Genomic DNA, 7,941 nt, shown 5'->3' with positions numbered 1-7,941 from the left:
TGCCTTTGCGAAGCTTTCAGTGGAAGAGGAAGAGTCGCAGGAGTGAGAAGCAGTGACGTTAACGAAGGGGTAATTTTCAATTTCGACCTGGCCAAACGTGTTTTCTCGGGTTAAGGAGTTAATTGACCGGAATTAGTTAGACCGGATTTTTTATCTGAGTTAAGCCAAGGATCGAAAATACTACTTCTGTCACATATTAAGTGACTCAAATTTATCTAAATATGAAATATAAACGTATTTATATACTAAGATACTTATATATATAGAAACTTTATTATACATCCGGATGCAGAATAAGCTATTCTGCAACCGAGTCGGTCCAACGAACGTCCAAGCTAGCCGGATTCCATCGCAAACCAGGCGTATTTTCTCTCAACCCACGACATAGCTTTCTTTCTTCTTTTACGACGACGGTTTACCCCTTGAACCCACCTCCTCTCGAGAAAAAACCCACCCAAATCAACCCCAAATCGTGCGTGCGTGCGGTTCTGGTGGCGAGCTGCTGCAGTACCGAATTGAGGAGGCGGCGGCGGCGGCTGGGGAACTGCGGTCGGTGGCGCCTGAGAGGAGCGGCGCCAGCGGTTGCGGCTGGGGCGGCTGCCTCGACGACGACGACTGTGGCCCGAGCGAGGAGAAGCTCGAGCGGGCCTCCTCCTCCATCGCCTCCACCTCTCCGGCGACCTCGCCGCTGCGTCCGGCGGCGAGGGGCGAGCGGCTGCAGCTGGAATTGCGGCGAGCGGCTTGTGCCAGGCAGCAGCGGTGTGGTTGCGATTTGGTTGGATTTTCTTTAATTTCGATTTGATTGGATCTGACAGGGCTTGCTCCGATTTTGTTTCAGGATCATCGCTGGTGAGGCCAGAGAGGGCGAAGCGGTCCAAGCTCGAGGGCGCGAGCGTCGGGGAGGAGGCTGGATTTGGAAGAAGACCAATGCTGGAGGTTGAGGCCGACGCAGACGCCGGCCCACTCCTCGCGTCGTTGGGAAAATAGGCAACCTCGGCGTTGAGTCCGCGGCTCAGCCCAGCCCTGCCTCTTCGGCCGGCTCCTCCCCACTGTTGTGGTATGCCCCTCGCCAGCAGCTCGTGTGGAATTAGTGTCAGGTACCCCAACTGCTGAAGCTAGCAAGTGTTCATTTCTTCAGTAATGGGAATTGTTCAGTGTTCTTGCGACCTGTGATTTGATTCTTGTCTATTCCCATCCTTCCAACGATGGTTGGGACCTGACAATTAGCTGCCACAGTGTGGCTATCGCTGGCAAACCAGGTGCGCAGCCCAGAGGAAAACAGGAGATACATCGGCAGTCTATGCGTCTTCTTGTTGGATTCGTCAGGGCTGTTGGCTCTGTGTTGTGGCATATTTGTCAAAATTCTTGGTGTGATTTTGGTTAAATCTGAACATTTTATGGTTTCTTGGGAATTTTGGTCTGCAGTGGATTGTCTCCTCTTTGTCAAATTCCAGTCGTAACTACAGGCACTTCATTTTCTCCTCCTGGATTGCTTTTTTTTTGTAATTCTCCTCCTAGATTTGGCAGTGTTGATCAAGAACACTCAGATCAACCTAATTAAGGGTAGGGTGACTCGTGGTAGGAACCACCAGAATTTGCAAGATGGAGTTAATGTAGCCAGCCAAGGTCCAAATGACCAATCGGTGTGCTTGGATGATCTCATTCTGATATCATTAATGTTGGATTGGTAATTATCTTCTCATGCAGATCCTGTCATTACTGATCCATGCTGAAGCAGTAATAAAATTGATTAGCATATAGAATTATCATAACTATAATGGATAATTGATGTATGAAATCTTGTTTGCATCCTGATGCATGCTGAAGCAGTAATCAAATTTATTAGCATATAGACTTATCATAACTATAGGGTTATCACAGCATGCTAATTCCATCCCGTTCATCGATCATTGCTTTTTTGCAAATTTTTAGCTGACCAACTCAGTGTAGCTATAGATTTGATGTCCGGTTATGTTGTTTGGGTTCTCTGACATAATGTGGTGCTTGTATTGCTGACGATGTTGTGAATTCAATACTATTCGAGTTGCTCTGTTCTTTTTCCTCTTTTGAAAAGCTTATCCCGATTGCTCTGTTCCTTTTCCTCTTTTGAAAGCCTCCAGGCATTCTATGTAGTCTCTTAATGCTGTTTTCTGAAAGTATGTTTATGCTGGAACGCTGCTGATCATTTATGCTCATAATTTTTTATCTCTTCACAAGGTTTTTTTTCTGGGAGAAATATCTATTCACAAGGTTGCAGGTGAGTTCTGTTAATTCCGTGGATATCCTTAGAATGTCCTGTGTCTCTTGTGTACTAGCTTTTATAGTTTATCTTATGCTGCTTGTTTCCTACAGAATTGCGCTCTTACCATGCTTGCAGCAGTTTCTAAGACAGCTGAACTTCGTGAAGGATGCAAAAGTGAAGGAAATGAGACCATGGAAAGCCAGTATGGTATATGTCATGATTTGACAGAAGATGTGGTGGTTAGTGGAGATATACGAAATGAGAATTGCTTTCTTCAAAGTAATATTTTTCAGGTTGTTGCTGGGATGCCTTTGAAATGAGTAAATTGACCTGGGTACTTCTCATGACTCAGCTTTCAGGTAAATCATTTTCTATGACTGCCACTGCAGGTCAGTTAGCTTTTTAACGCCTTTGTACCATGTTTCGTTCTGAAAATGTTATTTGCATCTGAGAAAAATATGTGCATCTCTTTAGCTTTATTGATCAAACTAGACCACAAACTCTGATTTGGCACCTGCTCAGACTTTTATATATTGTAGTATTAGTATTGTAGAGATGATTTGGGGCTCTAGAACCTTTGCTTCGCGTTGTACTCTGCTTAGGCTTTTCATAAAGGGATATGGATATTCCTTCATATAGCATGCATGGTAGAAGGTGTATTTAAAAATTGTTATTTGTTAAATTGCATTGAAACTGCTTATTTGTAGCCAACATAACCTTTCGGTGGTGAAGTCTCATGTGTAAATCATGTATGTGACCACATATTCTGCATAGTCATAGACTTCATAATAGCCATCATTTTCTAACCACATTACTTTGTAACTCTCATTATAAGTTCTTCCATTCAGCGCCATACGTACTAAAAGAGAAAAGGCACCTTAAATCATGGACAATCAAGGATCCGTGGAAATCAGTCAAAACTGTTTATCATTTACTCTCTTTCTTGGTAGACTCTTTAATGTATTTATTGGGAAGCTCAGTTGTGAATATACTCAGTAGGAGAATAGCAAACTATTTCAAGGGTCTTTACTATTTCCCACTGATTAACATAACTCAAGTATCTGCAGCTGCAGGTCTTTACTATTTGTATCTACTAAGCATGTTCAGAGTAATGCTTTAATTGTGCATATTGCTCGCTACTTAGACGGTTGCCATGAGCAGAAGTGGTAGCTCCCCGATGATGTCAAGCTGTAAATAACACAACCGGAGATTTTGTCCCATGCACTGCATGATCGGCAGAAGCAAGACTCTGATCACCAAGGCCAATGAAGACCACAACATCGTGGCCTTTATCGGTTTGAGTGGCTCTGAGTTTGTGCATGAGCATCCCGTCAAGGAGCCGAGGATGGTGGAGGTGTTCCAGGTTGCCCACGATGACATGTTGGCAACATTTCTTCTACAAGGTGGACATGGCGCCGGCCAGCAGGTGGCTGCTGGTGCTGCTCATCGCAACCTGGAAGGGTGTGGCACCACCAACAGAGGCCGAATGAACTGCTAATTATGTGTCTGAAACTCTGAATAGACCATCATTTCTTTCGCTGGCTTTGTTACTAATTTTATTCTATGCTTCCTCGTCCATTTTTTTTTTGCCCAACAATTGATATTTGTGTTGATGCCTAGGAGGGGCCAACTGCATGATTTGTTATTTCCCTTATGTATGATGGCTGCTAGAGAGCTTGTGGCAATTGTCTTGCCATTCGGAAGCCTAATTGTTGGTGATTTTGCTAAGCATTTGTATGAATGTGCAATGTCACGATCGTGTGCTTTTGCCCATCATGTTCGTTGACATGTTCATGACTGATGTCATGAGCTAGCAATGGTCTTTTAGCAGCTTGTAAGATGAAATGAAATTAGCTTGTGTGGGCGAAGTCAAACACGTAAATGATTTTTGCGTGTGTTCATGGTAGTTCAAAGGTAGTACTCGTGGTCAGCTCTCGGCAACTGCAGGTCAGGCTAACGCTAACTTAGGCCTGGTAAATGGTTTAGAATCAGACCATATCCAAGCCAAACCACAGCCAGATACGACGCAGACCATAATCAATCCAATTTATGATTAACTTGTGAGAAACCGAACCAGCCCAAACCGAATGACACCTCAAACCAAACCAGTCCAAACCATTCCTTCAAACCCATTTTCCTCAAATGGTTTCAAACCATGACCTGAGATACCTATCCGTGCACGCACGGACTCCAGCAGCTATGGTTGTGCATATAGCTGGCCAACGGGATCTTCTGTTGCATCCCCCGTGCTGCTGCGCCGCCGTCGACCGCGTGGATGTTTGATCGAGTTCAACTGCAAGGAAGGCAGTGTAAAAATCTATGCTTATTACCAGCACTATATAACAAATAAAAAGACGAGCAGACAGTAATATATCCCGGCTGCCATTATTTTCTCCTTCTCAGTTGCAATTTGCGATTTTCTGTCAGAAACTTTGCATGTTCATTAATAAACAGGACAGAGTCTAGAACAGAGAAGGACTATAGCATAACAGAATAGACACACACTGGAAGAATATGGACTGATTACAAAGCACACATTAAGGTCACTGCTGGACTGAGGACTGATGTATTTTACTTCACTGAATTAGCATGAATCTGGACTGACAACACTGAGATAGTGAAGAAGAAACATGCAGCAGTATCGCAACAAAACCATCAGAGAAAGTCTTCATTTGATCATCTACATATATCACCATGAACATAGAGTACACAAATCAAACCTGATAAGTGGAAGGAACCAATGTACTAGTAGCTCAACAATCTGGAATATACGGTAATTAAAGTTTTCGGACATAAAACGAGATTAAAATTCACACTGTGAATCATCTGCTGCAACTGCAAGTCTCTTCGGAGGAGGTTCAGCAGAGGAGGTTCTGCAAATCATCACCAACAGATTGCGTTCTTTCAAGATAATCAAATGTGTCTATTTTCAGCAGTGTCCACTCTTGAAGAGATAAAACGCTTAGACATGCCTTGTCGACCTCATACCACCAAGATATTTTCATTAGGAACGCCTGCCATTTTCTCTGATTGCTGAACATATTAAGCTGCAATTTTCTCCAATATTTAAAGCTAATTTAGTCAACAAGTACTGGGTTGAGGCTTCAATGAACCTGCAATAAAATTATCATACATGCTGACTACATGTCCGCTGCTACTTCATTTGGTTTACCAAAGCACATGCCTACTGCTACTTACATTTGGTTTTCTTGAGACACACATTACCATCCTTTTTGTTTAGCAAAATACCAGTTGGTTGGAGTTTTGGGTGTAACATGTGATTAACTACGAGATTTTATATGTTAGATGGAGTTCAGTATTGACACTTGCAATAATAAATTGCATGCTTAAAATTTTCACTGAATATGAATGATTCTACATGTAGGAATTCACTGGAAATTTTGCTAACCAATGCTCAGCTAATTACGAAAACTCTCAACAAAAGGAAGCAGCTGGTTTGATAACCAACGAGAAGAAAGAAACAACTATCAAGCACCAATTGTTAACGAGAACACAGATGAACAACTTTTGCTACGAAAATAATAATCAAGAACACTAGATGAGGTTTTCCTTTTTGTTGCTTCGGGGTAAGGAATCGTCACCTTCCACGTGAAGACGAAGGGAACCCGAGGAGGAAGCTCGCGCATGACGGCGTCGGGCAACATTGCAGCCTCGCCCAAGCTCCCGCCGATGGTGACGCCCTACTCCGACTATTCGCCCCACTGCCGGCGTCGTTGATCCCCGGCTCCAGCGACTCCGCAACGGCCGTTCTCTCAACATGGGGATACGGTAAGGTAGGGCGAGGGGGAGAGGGGACTTGGCCGGTCGACGACGGCGGCGGCGGCGCGATTCTGGCAGCGGCGGGGGAGATTGGGATTTGGGTGTTGGAGGGAGATCGGGGAGAGAGGGAGTAAAGAACAAATGAACCCGTCCGGAATCGATGGATTGAACCCGTTGGAACCCATGGATTGAGATCTGACCATTTTTCCCCAGACCAAACCGAACCAAACCACATTCACCTAAGAACCGCACCAGACCAAACCGTTTGTGAACACGAATCACTTCCACCCACCCAAACAAAACCCATTTAAGAACCCAAACCATTAAAACCGTTTAATACCAAACCATTTACCAGGCCTAGGCTAACCTAACAAAAACGTAATCTTACGAGATCCCTACCTATGAAGCTGCATGCCACGTAAGTCTACGTCGCATGCAAACGATCAAAATAAGCCGCATGCGGAGTACTGTTACGTTGCATGCAAACTAGGAGAAAAATCTGCCGTGCGGGCTATAGTGCCCAAAACCCAACCGTCCAACGTAACTTTGTTATGTCCCATGCAGAGAATTGGGTGGAGCTGGGCGGGCGGGGGTCGGCCGGCCTGCAGAATAATATTCTGCTCCCTGGGTGTCAAATAGCACGAGCCCTAAAATATATATATATACATATATATACATATATATATACATATACATATGTATATATATGTATATGTACTCCCTCGGTACATCTTCTTCCCTTCCCCACTTCACTGTCCATTCCCCGGCCTTCGTTTCCTCCTCTCCATCGTCGTCGCCTGCTGCCATTCGGTGGATCGAGGAGGCTCTCGTCCTCGTCGCGCAATTCTGAGCGCCGACAATTAGGTGAACCTGCAAACTCTGTCCTCTCCCGTGCATGAGTTGAGTGATTGATTTGATCATCTTTAGGGTTTGGGTGCACATGGCCCGTTCTCGTAGCCACGAGCTCGGTTTCTGTTCAAGTACAAGTGAATTACCCTCCTTTCCCCGTCTCCTCTCGTAACCATGATTCCGTGCTGGGCTTCTCAGGTGCAGAACCCTTTTCTCTGCTATGGGGAAAAAAGGGTAGCTTGAAGATAAAAGAAAGACCACTTATTTCTGTTGTTGAATTGGGGTCTTCGTTTCTCTGTTCATATGGACAGGAAGGAACAGAAGTGGGTCTGTGGTTGTCCTAAAGACGGATCAAATGAAGAGTGGAAACTAATTAGGTTTCCTTCTTAGTTTCCCTTCCCTTTCTATATTGAGATTATGTACCATTTGTTTTTGAACCTTGGTAGCGTTATAGGCATATTTTTGTCTCTAATGCAGTAAGTCCGAATATGTTAATCTTGTTGGCGTGCATATTGTCTCCTTATTTTCTATCCCCTGTCCTAAAGTTTCTTGTACATTTCACATGATCTGAATCTCGAAAGAACATGGTTGTATACAAATGCAAAATAGAGAAGTTTATTGGGGGATGCTTGACTCAAATATATAAAGGAAAAGCTTGTAAAATTTGTTTCAAAAGATTTATTTCTGCAAATTATGTTTTTTTTTGCATTTTATTCATTAATGTACCACAACTAGTGCTGGCTTGTATTCTTTTCATCTCTATCCACAATGCCTCGTTCTTTTATGTAAACATAGTAGTCACTTCGATATAACACTAGCTGGTTATCATGAAAAACAGTTTTGGCCCCTCGACTCCAATTTTCTTTCTGGATCTGTTTGTGGTTGTAAACTGTGATGTGTTGAAGTTATTTTATAATTTGTCATGGGAAACTAGCCACGGAATTAGGACAAAAATGGTTCTCAGAAATATGCAAATTTTCGTTGGGCAACTGGGATTATCATAGTCCACTGCAATGCCAACTAAGTAGACTGTCAAATTCAGCTCACTCAATTTGCTTGCCTTAAAGCAC

At 43.6% G+C, this 7,941-nt stretch overlaps 1 long non-coding RNA gene across 1 annotated transcript; it reads left to right on the top strand.

Moving 5' to 3' along the window:
• Nucleotides 1–338: 338 nt before the first annotated feature.
• Nucleotides 339–4,015, top strand: LOC100828343. Its single transcript, XR_001405207.2, has 5 exons — nucleotides 339–759; nucleotides 839–1,097; nucleotides 2,218–2,257; nucleotides 2,353–2,601; nucleotides 3,310–4,015. It is a non-coding gene; the product is annotated as an uncharacterized LOC100828343 (long non-coding RNA).
• Nucleotides 4,016–7,941: the final 3,926 nt, after the last annotated feature.

This window comes from Brachypodium distachyon, chromosome 1 (assembly GCF_000005505.3).
Source record: "Brachypodium distachyon strain Bd21 chromosome 1, Brachypodium_distachyon_v3.0, whole genome shotgun sequence".
Classification (NCBI taxonomy): domain Eukaryota; kingdom Viridiplantae; phylum Streptophyta; class Magnoliopsida; order Poales; family Poaceae; genus Brachypodium; species Brachypodium distachyon.
This window is presented reverse-complemented; position numbering and strand designations above follow the sequence as displayed.